This window comes from Lutra lutra, chromosome 2, assembly GCF_902655055.1.
Source record: "Lutra lutra chromosome 2, mLutLut1.2, whole genome shotgun sequence".
Classification (NCBI taxonomy): Eukaryota; Metazoa; Chordata; class Mammalia; order Carnivora; family Mustelidae; genus Lutra; species Lutra lutra.
The window spans coordinates 175,415,507-175,432,816 of record NC_062279.1 but is presented as its reverse complement, the minus strand read 5'-3'; the positions used below and the strand labels follow the sequence as shown (position 1 = coordinate 175,432,816).

General features: G+C 40.5%; 1 long non-coding RNA gene across 1 annotated transcript; it reads right to left on the bottom strand.

The window, feature by feature from the left end:
- Window positions 1-5,130: 5,130 nt before the first annotated feature.
- Window positions 5,131-11,951, bottom strand: LOC125093663 (uncharacterized). Its single transcript, XR_007125309.1, has 2 exons — window positions 11,690-11,951; window positions 5,131-5,353 (listed from the first exon to the last, which is right to left on the bottom strand). It is a non-coding gene; the product is annotated as an uncharacterized LOC125093663 (long non-coding RNA).
- Between the last annotated feature and the right edge of the window lie 5,359 nt (window positions 11,952-17,310).

Sequence of the window (17,310 nt, the reverse complement as noted above, 5' to 3'; positions counted from 1 at the left end):
GCTCCTCAATTCCAAGCTGAGGTTCAAAGGTTTAGACTAACTTCACAGATCAGAGGTCAGGCACGAATTGCTACAATTTGTAGTTCAATTCTGCCGATATGACAGAATTTCACAGCGAGGATGATTGCTTTTTTCCACTTCTGCGCACAGGCCAGACTGGGCAGTTAACAGCATAATTTGTACAAGTCAGCCCTTGGCACCCAAGTTTAATGAGTAACTAGCTGGTGCCTTAGATTTCACTGGTACAAGGTGCATATTATAAAAAAGGTCAAATGTCCATGCACAAAGATGGAGGGGAGCAGGGAGTGAGGCTACCTGGGAATCGTTAAGAACTGTAATTTGTGTTTCTTTTAAAAATCGTTTTTCTGTGGTGTGAATGTGTGTTCATTTTCTTTGCTACTAAAAGGGGTAGATTAATTTTTTTAAATGTTAGCAAGAGACAATAGTCAGGTTAGAGATTGTTGACTGAGCAGTAGAAAGTGAAATTGGAGACTGTTGATTCCTTTCGTGGAGTCTCTGGCTTGTCGAAAACCTCCCAAAGTGTTATGCTTTCTTTCTTTTTTTTTTTTTTAAGGTTTTATTGATTTATTGGGGGGGGGGGTGGAGTGAGAGATGGAGAGAACTAGTGTGAGGAGGGGCAGAGGGAGAAGTAGGCTCCCCGCTGAGCAGAGAGCCCGATGTGGGACTCAAACTCAGGACCCTGGGATTATGACCTGAGCCAAAGGCAGATGCTTAACTGACTGAGCCACCCAGGTGCCCCAAGCATTACCCTTTCAAAGAGTATAACAGCCTTTCAAGAATCTAGGGAACCCATCAGATAACCAGGATTTCTAAGCCTGTGATATATACGAGTATCTAACATTCTCTACTCTTCATCCAAAAAGTTACACTTCCATCCTTATTTCTAACCCAGGTTGAAAATACCTTTTCTTGTTTAAAGCTGAATATTTGAACTCTTGAAAAAATTCTTAGACGGTTGTCTTTGACAAATCGGGTATTTGCCGTTCACAGGTTTGACTTCATAAATTGACACTGACACGGCAATACGGATACACAGAGTAATTTGTCATTTTTGTTAAAGTACAAATTTTAGTTTTCTACTCTTCCAGACGAGGATGCAGTTGGAAGCAATCAGATTCTGCCATGGTGCAAATTAATTAAGAGTGCAGATTCTGGTCTCAGGCCTCTTGGGTTTGAATTCCAGCTTCATCACTTAGGGCTGAGGGACCTTAGGCAATGGGCAGTTTCAGGATGATTATTACCAGAGCACTCGCTTCATGGGGTTGCCGTAATGATTAAATAAGACAGTGTACACACAAAATGCTTAGCACAGTACCTGATGCATTATAAGCACTCAGTGAGTATTAGCTGTTATTAACATTATTAATTTTATGAAGTTACATTACTTGCAAATAAGCGTAGCCTATCCTGCACGTCACCCAACCTTGGCTCATACTTGGTCTTCGCGCTGTTCATTTCATTAGGGATATAAGCCAGGCTATAGTTGGGTGGGGTGATCTGGGAACATGGTAGGATGCATTCTTTTTTAATATCATAAGGAAGTGTATTTTAAAATTCCTCAGTTTCAAATCCAGCACTCCTGTGGATGCTCTCCTTTCCCCCCTAGCTGATTTGCTGTCACGTGGCAAAAGCTGTAAAAAGAAATGAACACAAATCATCTGGTTTCCCTTGAGAGTTGTTTTCATTCTTCCCTTCGGTGAGAAACATTTTGAGTGAAAAAACACAAATCTGATGAAGTATGTTGCACTTACTAGAAACTTGTGTTTTCATGAGATGGCAGAAGTGATGATCTTAAAAAATGATTTTGTTCATTCCATTTCTTTATTTTATTCCTATAGAAGGTAGAAGTATCATTTGAATAAAAGCATGGTTTTTACCACCAGTGACCATGTATGAACGATGCGCTTAGTTAGCATTAAAAAGGTAGTGTCGACATCTCACACTAATCAAACAGTTCAACACCTACTGTGTGTTAGGATTGGTTGTAGGGCACTGGGATTATAGTAGTAGATTCTGCCTTGATAAAGTTTACAACCGACTAGGGAAGCCCATTATTATACCAATAACAACTGTAAGGTTGAACCATATAAATTTGCCAATTTGTTCTACTGTTCTTGTCCTTCAAAACGGCGATCTCGTATAGCTCAGTTTAGTATTAAGAGGAGTACAAGGAGAGACTATATGGTGTTGTGGAAACAGATCTTAGGGGATCCAGAGATGGCTTCTGAAGAGTGATCTTTAAGGATGAGAACAAGCCACACTGCGCAGGGGGACTGGTAAGGGTTGGAAGTATTGGGAGCGCAAGATGAGGTTGGAAGAGGACCCGGAAGCTTTCCTTATAGGCTGTCCTAAGGATATTGACTTTGTTTAAAGGGCATATCGTACGAAAGGGTGGAGGTTATGCAGGAGGGTGTCAAGTCCTGCTCAAATTGTGCTTGTGGTTTTGTTTTGTTTTGTTTTTCAAGATCTCTTGGCCTGCCACAAGAGCAAGATTGTTTGCAGTGGGCAAAGAAGGATAAAACAAGAGTCCGTTGGGAGGCTGATGCAGTCCATCCAGGTGGAAGCCAATGGATGGCAGTTTACATGATGCTTTTGTAGTATCTTACTTTATCCTTGTAACAGCTCTCACGTGGGGTGTTAATAACTGGTTTAGGACACCTGGAAGATGCTGAGACCCGGAGAGTTAAGTGGCATGCCCGTGGTCAAACGCTGCTGGTGGCCGAGTAAGGATTCTGTTATCTGAACTCTTATCTGACTCTTGCTCTGATGGTCTCCTGGTAGCTGTAGGCCCATGTACTAGCATCCCTGAGTGTAGGCCATTGGCTTATCTTAAGAAAGGATGAGAAGTTATTTTTAGCCTAGGTTCGTGATGGAGTCGAGAAGCAGAACATGACATGGAAAATGATATTAGACTGAGGTGTCCTTTTGGAAAAAATGCATTTATTAATTTCAGGTATCTGTCATTCCTAAATTGAATTTGGAACAGCTTTCTAAACTGCATATGGTATGACAAGATTAAGAAGAAAGGGTAAAAATCAGGGTGGGCGAACAGATGGAACCACAGCCGTCATAAATCCACCGGACGTTCACCCTCAGACCCGCCATTTGTTGAAGAGGGAGAAGCAACCCTAAGATTCACGTGCCCCCCTCCACAATTAAAACATTAATCAGGTGTTCTTCTCAGAATAGCTTTTCCTTCTTCCAGAATCTAGGAAGATTTCCCGAGTAGGTCACTATATCACTAAGATATAGTGAGTGGTATCCACAGCTGTTTCAGAGAATGTAGCATGGGTGGGGAGGCTGAAGTGAATTAAGCAACCCACTTAATGTCTGGAAACCATTTCTTTTCTCTAGGAACTGCCCCGCAAATTTTACTAACATGCCGAATCATGTGGCCTTCAGTAAGACAGTCCCCTCCACACTAAAATCCAGGAATGGTACTAGAGGCAGAATTTTCAAACTCGATGCCCTGGGGAACCCAATATAGTGTCAGGAGGAATGTGAAGCCGTAGGACAGAGATGGCATATGGGTCTTACTTGAAGATTTTTGCAAAACAATATTAAAATATTTTATGAAAGGGGTTGTGTTTGGAGTCAGTCTGGAAAATCATATTTTTTCTGGAAATTAACAGTTGAGCCTAAGTATTCTATTTGGGGGAAATTTTCTGTTGTTTGAATACCCATGAGAGGCACATCAGTAATCCTTCTTTTGTTCATTAGGATATAGCACAAAACTATATAAAGCCTATAATTTCATTTATAGGTTAATAATTTGCTTTCAGTTCATAGAGTTTACATGTCCTTTCCCATGATGTTATTTTTTAAAGGGGAATTTTTGCCATTAAAGAAAGAAAACTCACAATTCTGCATAACTGGTATGTGCCAGGAATGGTACCTGATATTCTTATTCTCCACGCAGTCGTTCCTCTGTTCTCATACAATCTCTGTTCTCCATAAAATCTGTACTATATGGATAAGGAAACCAAGGCTCAGAAAAGTGGAATACATTTTTCTGGATTCACTTAGCTAATAAAGAACAGGGCAAGAATCTGAATTGTATTCTTTTGCCTCAACAGGGCAAAATTATTTTGGGGACACCCCTTGTAATTTGCACATTTTTAAAAATGATCAAATACTGTGAGGTTGATCATTAGGTATTACCCAGGATAACAGCATTTAGGAAGCTGTCCTCAGAGATTTGGGTAAGGATTATGTGCTTTGAGAACTAGTTTAACAGCTATTACTTTATGATTTATTTGAGGATATGGCTGTTTTGCCTTCCTGCCTGCCTTCTCCTCCTCCCCTTTCTTCTTCCCTCTCTCTCTCTCTTTCTTTCATAGATCATTGATAATAAGGGTGAAAACCAGCTCCTGGCTTAGTTTTACTGCTAGTATTGCCATAAGCTTATGGATCTCATTGAAAGCTTTGCCACTCTTGGCAATATGCAGTATAGTCAAGGCAAAACAATTTGGAACTTTAACTGACTTTAGAGGCCATTTAACTGGCAGGTTCCAAACCGTGCCCTCAGTATTCCTACAGGTCCTACAGGCCTGGAGTCCTACAGGCCCCCCACCTGGCCACAGTCGACTATGAAGCAGAATGAATGGGGATGCCTCCCTTGCCTGCACTTCAGCCAGCTTTCTGGGTTTTTTTTTTTTTTTTTTGGTCTTTTTTTTTTAAATTTTATTTGTTTATTTGATAGAGAGAGAGCACAAGTAGGCAGAGCAGCAGGCACAGAGAGGGAGAAGCAGACTCCACGCCATGCAGGAGCCCAATGTGGGGCTCGATCCCCAGACCCTGGGATCATGACCCAAGCCGAAGGCAGCCACTCAACTGACTGAGCCACCCATGCACTCCAGCTTTCTGTTTTATCAGTTCTGTTTTCGCACCCAGGTAGACTTTTGGTGTAAGAAAGGGTGCTGCATCTTAAAAAAAAAAAGAAAAAAGAAAAAAAAAAAGAAGTAATACAAAACAAAAAATTAAAAACTGATTTGAAAACTGGTAATCCAGCTCCTTTGTCTTCAGGGGAGCAAACTTTGTATTTCCAGATGTGAAATAAAAGTAAAAGTTTTGTGCTTAGTGTATATTTTAATGTCTCATCTGAAATACCCTCATCTTGAACCTGACCCTCTTTACTTTGGATGTTTTCTGTATCATGACTTTAAAGATGATCCTAGGATCCCAAATCCTGGTTTTTGTAGAACTCCGAGTAAAGAACATTCTCCAAAGAGTCTTTGCGCATTTTCGGGCACAATAGGAAGTTGCCTTCATAGTGACCTTGGTTGGTGGTGGATGTCCACAGTTCTTATTTTGGTGGGTTTTGAGACCCTGTCTGGATTCAGGAGGAGACAGTGTTAATGATGCTGTCAGCTAGATACTATCATCTCTGTAAACAGGGCACCAACCTCTTCTTTTTAAGAACCTCTAAGCATAAAGTATAGGCTGTTTCTTCCTAAACATTGTGTTGTTCATCTTGAAGTCATGGATACTCTAAAGAAGGCAGAAGGGAAAAATGCAAAAGATGGAAGAAGTTGGACAGTTTCTTCTTCCTGTTCCCTGCTTCCTTCAGGAATAAGGAAAGAATAAATGGTTGTGTTTCTTGGTTTGTAGAGAACATGATAGAATAATGGTAGTCCATTTTTTAAAGAAAATGGCCCCCAACTTTTAACACACTTATGAAAATGATAATGAAATTGAAGACATTCCTAGCTTTTTTTTTTTTTTTTTTTTTTTTAATCTCTCAGAATTTGCCTCAAAGGGCATGCCTTGAACTGAAAAGTCCCAAGCAAGCTGCCTGGATTTTCCTGTATGTTCTTGTTCTACATCCTATAAAGGACCGGGCAAACAAAAGTAGTGGGTTTTTGGTTGACTACTCTCCCAGTGTTCTTTTCTTTTTCACTTGAAGAAAACCTTAAATTTCCGTTCCTAGCAACTAAGACATCAGCTACTTAGGCAGTATGTATCTGGTGTATGTTTATATGACAGTCTTGGTAGTTTATACAACGTGATGATTCATCTTAAACCCACCACAGAAATCTTTATCTTTGTTCAGTTTATATCTTTGTGACCCGAGAGGAAAGATTACCACCACTGTCTGTATATGTGAGCATCTTTGGAGTTAAGAGACAAGGAATAATTAGGTATTGTTTATAAATTCCCTCTTACACCACCCAAGGGAGAGGTCAAGGGTATTTCCATCAGAGTGGTCTTTTGAAAGTGTGGGACACAAGGAAGGGGCCTTTGCATAAGCTGGAAGAGACACTTTTATGTTCTTGAACAATCCTCATGGCATTCTCTAATTTCTGTTTCCTTGCCTTCATATAAGGTAAAAATAACTGTCATACCAGACTCCCCAAATATTGGCAATCCAGTGAATTACAACCCATGTAAACGCACACTGCCAAGGATGGAATTCTCTACATATAGAAGGTATTAGTATTATGTGAGCGGTAGTCCTATGCATGCAGCAAGCATGAAGGAAAGAGGCTGAACCTTGGACGGACGGCCCTCCTGAGCCCCAGCCACAGCCCTCACTAAGCTCCAAAAGGTAGAGACAGTAAATCCTTGTGTGTCAGGGTGGTGGTGCTGGGGTGACAGTGACATACCCGACAATGGTTTCCCTGCACCTCCCCCATCCCCCAGGTCCCTTATATTCTTACCCTCTAGGTTGGGGTCTGGGCTTAATCTACTGAATTCAGGGACTCAGAGAGGGTTTTGTTGTTGTTATTGTTGTTGTTGTTTAAATAAAAGCATATTCATGGGGCACCTGGGTGGCTCAGTCATTAAGTGTCTGCTTTCAGCTCAGGTCATGATCCCAGGGTCCTGGGCTTGGGCCCCACATCGGACTCCCTGCTCAGCAGGAAGCCTGCTTCTCCCTCCACCACTTCCCCTGTTGTGTTCCCTCTCTTGCTGTCTCTCTCTCTCTGTTAAATAAATAAAATCTTAAAAAAAATAAAAATAAAAGCATATTCATTAAAGAAAACCTGGAAATTTAAAGTATGAAATTGCTTATGGGGTGCCTGGCCAGTTAAGCATCTGCCTTCAGCTCAGGTCATGATCTCAGGGTCCTAGGATCGAGCCCCAGGATTGGGCTCCCTGCTCAGTGGGGAGCCTGCTTCTCCCTCTCCCTCTGCCCCTGCCCATGCTCTCTCAAATAAGTAAATAAATGCAATCTTTAAAAATAAAAGAAAAATTACTTATAATCTCACAATCCAAAGATAACCACAGTTAACATTATGGTATATTTATTCCTTTTCTGTTTTTTTTTTTAAGATGTTATTTATTTATTTGAGAGAGAGATTGAGAGTAAGAGAGAGAGAGCACAAGCACTAGAGGGGAAGAGGGGTAGGGGGAGAGGGAAGAGCAGACTTCCTTCTGAGCGGGGAGCCTGATATGGGCCTTGATCCCAGGACCCTGGGATCATGACCTGAGCCAAAGGCGGATGCCAAACCAACTGAGCCATGCAGGCACCCCTCTTTCTGTTTTTTAAAAATATTTCATATATATTGTAAAATACTGTTTAATAAGTTTAACATAGTTGAGAACATGAGGTCGATATTTTAGCCTACAACTATGCCATAATTTATTTAGCCATTTCTATACCACTGTACATTGTTGGTTGCATTCACATATAAATATGTTCTGTTATGTTCATTACATTAAAAATATCACTGTAATGAACATACTTGACTATAAATTTTGTCTCTGATTATTTTCTTGAGGTAAATTTCTATCCGTGGCATCATTGGGCTAATGAAAATGAACTATTTTTAATGAACACTGTAAAGCTCTTAATATCATCAGACTGTCTTCTAGAAACATCTCAAATTATACTTGCCCTCCCATTTCTCTTCACCCATTGTATATGACGATCTTCATTTCAGGTATACGTGTAAAGATTGAGTTCTATCACTTTATTGTTTAAAATATATGTTTCGGGGTGCCTGGGTGGCTCAGCGGGTTAAAGCGTCTGCCTTCAGCTCAGGTCATGATCCCAAGGTCCTGGGATCGAGCCCCACCTCGGGTTCTCTGCTTGGCGGGGAGCTGCTTCCTCCTCTCTCTCTCTGCCTGCCTCTCTGCCTACTTGTGATTTCTGTCTGTCAAATAAATAAATAAAATCTTTAAAAAATAATAAAATATATGTTATCACAGAAGCTCAGGAAATAAGAGTCTCTTCCCTCTGCCCACCTAACCCCAGTCATAACCAATACCAGGTTTCTAAAGTAGAAGATAATGCTGTCCAGTTGCCGCCATGTACCACCCTCCATTTCTTGGATCTGTTTTTGGGGAAAAGCCTATATGAGGCTTACGTTCATCTACTTGGTATATGTCATCACCACTTCTGTCCATTTCTGAACTATGTGCTTCAGGAGAACAAGGGAAGATCTTTTCATTGTCTACAAGAAACCCAATTCAGTCGATGAGGCCAAACAAAACAACAAACTCAAAAATAACCTTGGACAGGTCACTTAACTTCTCATGGCCTGTTTCTTCTTTTTTAAACTGAGATGCTCAATTTGTCTATATCTAATGAGTATCTGAGGTGGTTTTTAGTAAACATATGTAAGTCCCCAGGTGGTGGAAACAACAATGAAGATCAATTACGTAGATAACCTTAAACATAACTGAACAACGTGATGTATTGTATAACTTCCATTATCCAGCCATGAAAGCACTTCTCTTCTTTAAAAGAGAAAAGTTCCCCTGCATTTTAAACTCCAGGAAAGGTTTTCAAGTTAATCTTTTTTTTAATGTAAAAAAAAGTAGAGGAAAACTCCTTGAAGATGGTCTCTACAATTTCTTTTAGTGCTAACATCTATAATTCATGAGTAATGAATAAAATACCAGAAGCTAAGGACTCCTAAAGCAAAGGAGTGGTCACCTGACCTCATAGAGAGCATTGCAGAATCATGATTAGAATTTTAAAGTAATAAAATCTACAGATCAGTTCTGTCTAATCTTCATCCTCACCCTGGCACCAGTGGTCCCGAAACACACACCCAAAGGAGAAGTCTGTGCTTACATGTTCATGGATTTTTATCAGATTTTCAAACTCTGTAACACACCAAAAGGTTTCAGGAGTAACTGAGTTCATGAATATTTGGCTATCCTTCACCATTACCAGAAATGCTAATATTGTCTGACTCAGCTACTGAGCTCTACTGAACAATTTCAGGAGACCGAGCCAAAGTTGGGCAAGAAAGTCTGCCACTGCCCAGTTGATCTAGCTCTCTGACATAGATTGTCCTTTACATATTTTTTTTAAAGATTTTATGTATTTATTTGACAGAGATCACAAGTAGGCAGAGAGGCAGGCAGAGAGAGAGGAGGAAGCAGGCTGCCTGCTGAGCAGAGAGCCCGATGTGGGGCTTGATCCCAGGACCCTGGGATCATGACCTGAGCCGAAGGCAGCGGCTTAACCCACTGAACCACCCAGACACCCATCCTTTGCATATTAACATAAAGTAGATACTTCATAAATATTTGTTGGATTCATCCCTACTCAGATTTTGTACCACTTTGGAATACTGGTTTGTTTTGTACTTTAAAAAGTTATTTTCATGTATATATTGGAACAAACATCCAACATCTAAAAGCATGAAAAGATTGTAATACTTCTCAGACTAGCTCTAATCTTAACCTTGGAATAAGGACGCTTTTTGACTAGATCACACCGAGTTTAAAAGTCTCATTAGGTAAAAAGCTGGTGTATCAGTCATTTGTCTCTGTTTGTGTAACCTAGGACGTCATTTTCCTAATCATTTTCCCATTTTCTCTTGAAAATCTTCATTCCTTCCTCCTTTTTATTCCACATATTAACTCTGCTGGTTTTCCATGACTGTTTTTTTACTGTGATAAGATAGGCATAATAACATTTTTAGGTGTGCAGTTCAGAAACACTAAACACATTCACATTATTGTACAAATTGTACACACCGTTCATCTCCAGAACTTTCTCATCTTCCCAGACTGAAACTTTGTACCCCTTCAACAATAACTCCCATTCTTCCTCTGTACCAGCTCTTGTCAACCACCATTCTACTTTGTCTCTGTGAATTTGACTATTCCAGGTAACTCATGAAAGTTTTTATATAATATAGTATTTGTCCTTTGGGTCTGACTTATTTCACTTAGCATAATGTCTTTATGGTTCATCTGTGCGATGGCAGGTGTCAGAGTTTCCTTCCTTTTAAAGGGTCATGTATATTGTCTGTATATGCCACATTTTGCTTACCCATTCATGCATCAATGAACATTTGGGTGATTTCCATCTTTTGGGTATGTGCATAATACTTCCATGATCGTGGGTGTACCTTTCTCTGTTGGAATTCCTGCTTTCAATTCTTCTGGGTGTATGCCTAATAGTGAATTGGTCAATCATATGCTAATTCTATGTTTAAACTCTTGAGGAACCCCCTTACTGTTTTGCACAGTATGGGAATTTTACATTCCCACCAGCAACATTCCCAATCCACATTCATGCCAACACTCATTTTCTCTCTGTATGTTTTTTTATTTTATTTATTTATTTGACAGAGAGAGATCACAAGTAGACGGAGAGGCAGGCAGAGAGAGAGGGAAGCAGGCTCCCCGCTGAGCAGAGAGCCCGATGCGGGACTCGATCCCAGGACCCTGAGATCATGACCGGAGCCGAAGGCAGCGGCTTAACCCACTGAGCCACCCAGGCGCCCCTGTATGTTTTTTTAAAATAATAGCCATCCTAATGGATATGAGTAATACATCGTTGTGGCTTTGATTTGCATTACCCTGATCATTACTGATGTTGAGCATCTTTTCATATGCTTGTTGACTATTTTTTGTATCATCATTGGAGAAAGGCCTATGTAGCCCTTTGCCCATTTTAAAATTGGTTTTGTTGTTGTTGCATTGTAGGAGTTCTTTATACCCTCTGGGTATTAATTTCTTAATATTTTAAATATTTTAAGGGATTTCCCCCCCTCCCATTCCATGGGTTGCCTTTTCACCCTGCTAATAGTATCCTTTAATTCATTAAAGTTTTACATTTTGATGGAACCAATTTATCTATTTTTCTTTTGCTGCCTGTGCTTTTGGGTGTCATAGCCAAGAAATTAATGCCAAATTAATGTCATGATTTTCTATAGTTTATAGAAATATGAAACTATATTAGGTATATTTTTCTTCTAAGAGTTTAATAGTGTGTGTGGTAAGGACCAGGGTTCTTTTTTTTTTTTTTAAGATTTTATTTATTTATTTGACAGAGATCAGAAGCAGGCAGAGAGGCGAGGTGGGGGCTGGAGGGAAGCAGGCTCCCTGCTGAGCAGAGAGCCCAAGGCGGGACTTGATCTCAGGACTCTGACCAGGGTTCTTCTTCTTCTTTTTTTTTTTTTTTTAAGATTTTATTTATTTATTTGACATACAGAGATCACAAGTAGGCAGAGAAGCAGGCAGAGAGAGAGGAGGAAGCAGGCTCCCTGCTGAGCAGAGAGCCTGATGCGGGGCTCAATCCCAGGACTCTGGGATCATGACTTGAGCCGAAAGCAGAGGCTTTAACCCACTGAGCCACCCAGGCGCCCCGACCAGGGTTCTTAAAGCGGTGCTTTTCAATCCCGTGGAGTCTCAGTAGATGTGTGCCAGCTCGTTAAGCAGATGGCACACATAGTCCCACCTAATGCTCATCCTCACTTACCTTTCTTCCCAGTGTCGGCTTCGGTGGTTTCCCAAGAGGCAGGTGAGAGAAAGCTGGAGCGATTAGGGACCTCAGGGCTCCGCTGTGGTAACTAGGATACGGCTGTGAGGTGGAGGCTGGGATCAGCAGGCGTTCTGATGTAAACATGCTTGATGAAATCCCTGGCCAAAGAACAGCAGGGCTAGATAGGAGAAAGGATGCGCGTGGGTGTGTGCGTGTGCACGCGCGCACACCTGTGTGTTGGACACGTGTATATACCTGGCAGCACAGGGAACAACGGGGGATACTCCACACTGAATGTGACTGTGAATTTTGAGCTACAGTATTTATTTGTTTATGTACACAAATAGATTTCTCTCCGTGTGACTTTAGAGAAATCCAACCAGGTTAGCCACGGTTCCGTGGGCAAACCGTGTTTCCGGTTATCCTGGGTCTGTTTTATTGTGGGTAGAACTTAGGCGTGCTTCCAGCAGGAAATGCGATGGTCTGTTTAGCCTTCATGGGCAGGATTTTGAGGATAAGAAGCAAAGTCCCAGGCTGGGTCAGCTGCCTCACCTAGTATCACCAAGACCAAAGGTCTGTGCCCGACCGGCTGTTCTCACGGGCTTTGAGATAAGAACGCCTCACTAAGCCACATGAAATTAACCCACTGTGGCAGAATTCGATTCTTAGCCATGGATTCGATTCTTAGCCATAGACGATCTTGGCAGCTGGGTGCCCAGATTGCAAATACATTCTTATTAAATCTGCTAAGGCTCCGGCTTCAGAAACAATGAGAAGCAAACTGTGACCCAGTCTGCCCTCTCTCTTGATTTTCATGGGGACTGATATATGAGGGATAAACTGTTTGCTATTGTAGGTCCTCATTTTCTCTTTGCCATAAAAGGAGATTTGGAGAAAAAGGAAATAAGCTCATTAAATTTTCTGATGCAGAGTGGGATAAGATAAGCCATGCTTTCTGAAAACCGTGTGCAAGATGGGTATACTGTATTTCCCTTGAAGCATTAAAGTCATTTCACACTTTATTAATTCAAAGAATATCCACTATTTCTCTATGAAGCTGGGAATAAATGATCAGCCCAATTTGGGGCATTTTTACCAGTTTGTTTGATTTTCAATTGAAATATTAACTCCAAGTGCACACAGTGAAATTACAGAGTATGTGAGATGTGACCTGCAATTATGTCTACAAAAATGATCCCATGGAGTTTAATACACCTGGAAAATCATAAGCTTTCTCACACTTGAAAATTTCATTCTAAATGCCCTGGGCTCAGTAAAACTCTAGATATATATTTTCTATTCATTTCTATTCTTAAAATCTAAGTCTATATTTTATGAAGTCCTCTAATTCATATAGTTGTGCTTCTGTGGAACTTTTATAGCCTATGGAACATTTATGTAAATTTCCAACTCACTTTAACTGCCTAGTTAAATTATAGAGACTGGGAAAACTGGTTTTCTTTCCCCTCGCTCTCTTTCTTTTCTTCCTTCTTTTAATGAATATCTTTGCTCAGAGTAGAGCAACATTGTGTCTTTCCAAATATCTACAAATTCTACCTCAAAAGATTATAAGTGGGGCATCGGGGTGGCTCAGTAGGTTAGGCCTCTGCCTTCAGCTTGGGTCATGATCTCAGGGTCCTGGGATTGAGCCCCGCATCGGGCTCTCTGCTCAGCAGGGAGCCTGTTTCCCCCTCTCTCTCTCTGCCTGCCTCTCTGCCTACTTGTGATCTCTGTCTCTGTCAAATAGATAAATAAAATCTTTTAAAAAAATTATAAGTATAGCATTTAAATAATTTATAATTGACAATCTCTCTTCCCTTCCCTACTTTTAAACCATATCTTCCTATATTTTGTTCAAATGGTGAATACTCATTAAAAAGTAGGGTGTGTGTGTGTGTGTGTGTGTGTGACTTAAACAAGGATTAAAGCAAATAGCTAATCACACAGCATTGCCGTATTTCTATATGTTATTCCGGGGTATTTATTAACCGAGGTGATTACATTTGAAAACCAGGGCTGTTAAATGAGAATTTGAGATGAGAATGAGAGGAAAATAATCTGAAAAATGGTGAGGGAAATATGAAAGAGGAGGAAAAGTGGCAGCAGTTAGTGATTTTTTTCCCCCACTGAAACTAGAAGTCCTGGTGCTGCTTTCCCACTTTTGTCCTTCTGTAGAAAGAGGTGTCCCTGTGTGGCACATTCGTGGAAAGGAGAAAGACAGATAAATGAGTGACATTACTGGATCCCAAGCCTTGGATTTCACATATAAGCATTTGTGAAATTCTGTGTTATATTCAGTATCAGATAAATTTGTATCTGTTTTCCAATTCACCAAGACCCCCTACTGATATGGCAAAGAACTGCCCCAGAGCAGAGCAGTACCAGGGAGATAAGGACCGGCTCCCAGACAGTGCTCACGAGCTCAAGCCCTGGAACACGCAGCCTCTTGAAATACCTGCGTGTCAAGGAGCATTTGGAAACTGCCTTCCTGGTCAGGCATGGTCTGCGCCTGTTTCCTTGTGGCTTGAAATCCTTACCCTGAAACAACATAGTGGAAGCTAAGCATATTGGCTAATGCAGAAAAAAAGGTCATTTAGGTTCTACAGCTCTCTGACCAGTGCCTCCTTTACTGGGAAGTTTCTTTTTTTTTTTTTTTTTTTCTTTTTTAAAGATTTTATTTATTAAAAAATATTTTATTTGTCAGAGAGAGAAAGAGAACACAAAAGGGGGAGCTCCCGGGAGGAGGAGAAGCAGGCTCCCCAGGGAGCTGGCTGCGGGACTCCATCCCCAGACCCTGAGATCATGACCCAAGCTGAAGGCAGGCAGACCCTTAACAGACTGAGCCACCCAGGCGTCCCTACCAAGAAGTCTCTAAGGAGGTTCATTAACATTTGCATCTGGTGTCCTCCATTGATGGGTTCCAAATAGCTATGTCCCTTGACGCTACTGTTGGCTAACTTGTGTATCAGCAATGCCAGCTCCTGTTCCAAAGCTGGCTTATCTGTTCTTTAATGGACTCCTTTTGGTCCCATACACTGTTTGATATGGCTCTTTGTACACAGTTCTGGATGTAGGTAAACCACGGAAGTTGCCTGTAAGTAGATAAATGGAAAAAATGTCCAAAGCAATTTGCTGGTAATTATATATGATAGTAAAATTCTCTTTGTAGCTTTATCTTACCATGTTCCTTAGAAAAGACAGTGCTCATGTGCTCATTCATTGATTCTTTCATTCATTCATGCTTTTATTGGAACATTCCTCCATTCAGTGCTAGGTGCTTAGGATACTGAAATCAGCCTCCCTGCCTTTGGAAAGCTTCAGTGACAGGTAATGAAATAAACCATATTGTTTTGATTTTTCTAATACATTTCAAATGGTATAGGAAAAAGTAGAAATAGCCTAAAATCCCTCCATAGTAGAAAGTGAATTTTAGGGACGCCTGGGTGGCTCAGTTGGTTAAGCAGCTGCCTTCAGCTCAGGTCATGATCCCAGCGTCCTGGGATCGAGTCCCACATCGGGCTCCTTGCTTGGCGGCGAGCCTGCTTCTCCCTCTGCCTCTGCCTGCCACTCTGTCTGCCTGTGCTCACTCTCGCTTCTCTCTCTATGACAAATAAATAAATAAAATCTTTAAAAAAAAAAAAAAAGAAAGTGAATTTTACTTTTTCTGTTATTAAAGGACCTCTCAGATGGTTCCTTTTCTCATTGAGTCTTTTTGAAAACTGAAAACCAAATGAAGTTGATAAAACATACCACAATATTCACAGATGCCCACCCGGAATGACTTAGGTTCCTTCATGCTAATGAACTCATGGTTCTTCCTTTCTTTTCCAAGTTTTTTATAATAAAGAATTAATCTATTGGGCATTAGGGTTTGACTTCAGCCATTCTTTTGCTAGAAGGACCTGTTCAGTAAACTATCATTTTTGTTTTCCACCGAATGCAAAATAATAATATAATAGTAATGATAAGTCCAAACATCACCAGAGATAAAATGAAGCTAGAAAGCTGAGTAAAGGGAAAACATTAAATATTTAATGAATAAAAAAAAAAGTATTTTTTGATTAAAGATGCGTTCTAATGCATGCTGTCTTTGTCTCCCACTAGGAAGTTCACTTTGTTTTATATATATATTTTTTTCTCACAAAAAGCCCATGATGGTCGCATTGTCAAGAAAGATTGTTGTGGTATTTGAAAATATTTTTAACTTCAAAAATACCCTGTATTGGGACACCTGGGTGGCTCAGTCAGTGAAGCATCTGCCTTCGGCTCAGGTCATGGTCCCAGGGTCCTGGGATCGAGTCCCACATCGGTCTCCCTGCTCAGCCGGGAGCCCGCTTCTCTCTCTGCCTGGTGTTTCCCCTGCTTGTGCTCTGTCTCTCTCTGACAAATAAAGTCTTAAAAAAAAAAAAAAAAACCCACATTGTTTTCCCTCCTTCATTCTGTCTCTCTCTGTCAAATAAATAAAAATCTTAAAAAAAACCAAACCCACATTCAACTTAAACAATGAGGAGATAGTAATCCGTGGCTTCCTCAATGTTAAGAGTATTATTGGCCAAATGCGAGTTCACTGTAACTATTGCCTTGAGATACTAGTCAGTGAACTGCAAGGACATCCATGTTAAACAGGATCTGTTTTTTTTTTACCCTATGGGAGCGGATAATGTTTCCTGGTCACAACCGAAATGACTAATGTTAACCAAATAAATCAGAAGGTCACACCTTAACACTGAAGCTAATGTGTCACTCTGTTTCAGAGTCTTTGTTCGGAGACAGGCAGTATGCCTGTGACTTTCCTTACAAAGAGACCATGGCAGGGCGCCTGGGTGGCTCAGTGGGTTAAAGCCTCTGCCTTCAGGTCAGGTCATGATCCCAGGGTCCTGGGATCGAGCCCCGCATCGGGCTCTCTGCTTGGCGGGTGCCTGCTTCCTCCTCTCTTTCTCTCTGCCTGCCTCTCTGCCTACTTGTGATCTCTGTCTGTCAAATAAATAAATAAATAATCTTTAAAAAAAAAACAAAAACAAAGAGACCATGGAAAATGACTTTTCCTTACAAAGATGTATAGTACATCTGGTATAGCGCCAAGAGGTAATAAAAGAACACGTCCTGTAGAACATGTACCCTGGTGCAATATGACATAGCAATACTAGACCATATCATTACTCTATAACTACTACTTGCAAACCACTAATATTGTTTGCAGTTGGGAAGCAGGAAAAAATAGCATTTATACATCATTATAAAGACTGTGTAAGCTTATGTTTGAGAAAATTCACTTTCTAAATCTGTTTTGAGATAAGTTCAAGAAACTCAACGAATGAAAAATATCCTTTGCACACAAATTTTAGAATTTTTTAAAAGCCTACATATATGTATATATATATGTTTATATTTATATTTATATATTGTACATATGTATTTATTTATTTTTATCTGGAACTCTCTTGTATTTGACTGCCTGGGTTTGGTTTGCTTTTGAATATAAACAGACTAGTGTCAAATAGAAGTTAAACTAGAGATTATCACCCCAAAGATAAGCCTTCTCAATTAAATTGTAATTCTGAATTTACCACTATCTAATTGGGGTTTTGAGATTCAGGACATGATCACCCTTGTTCTCA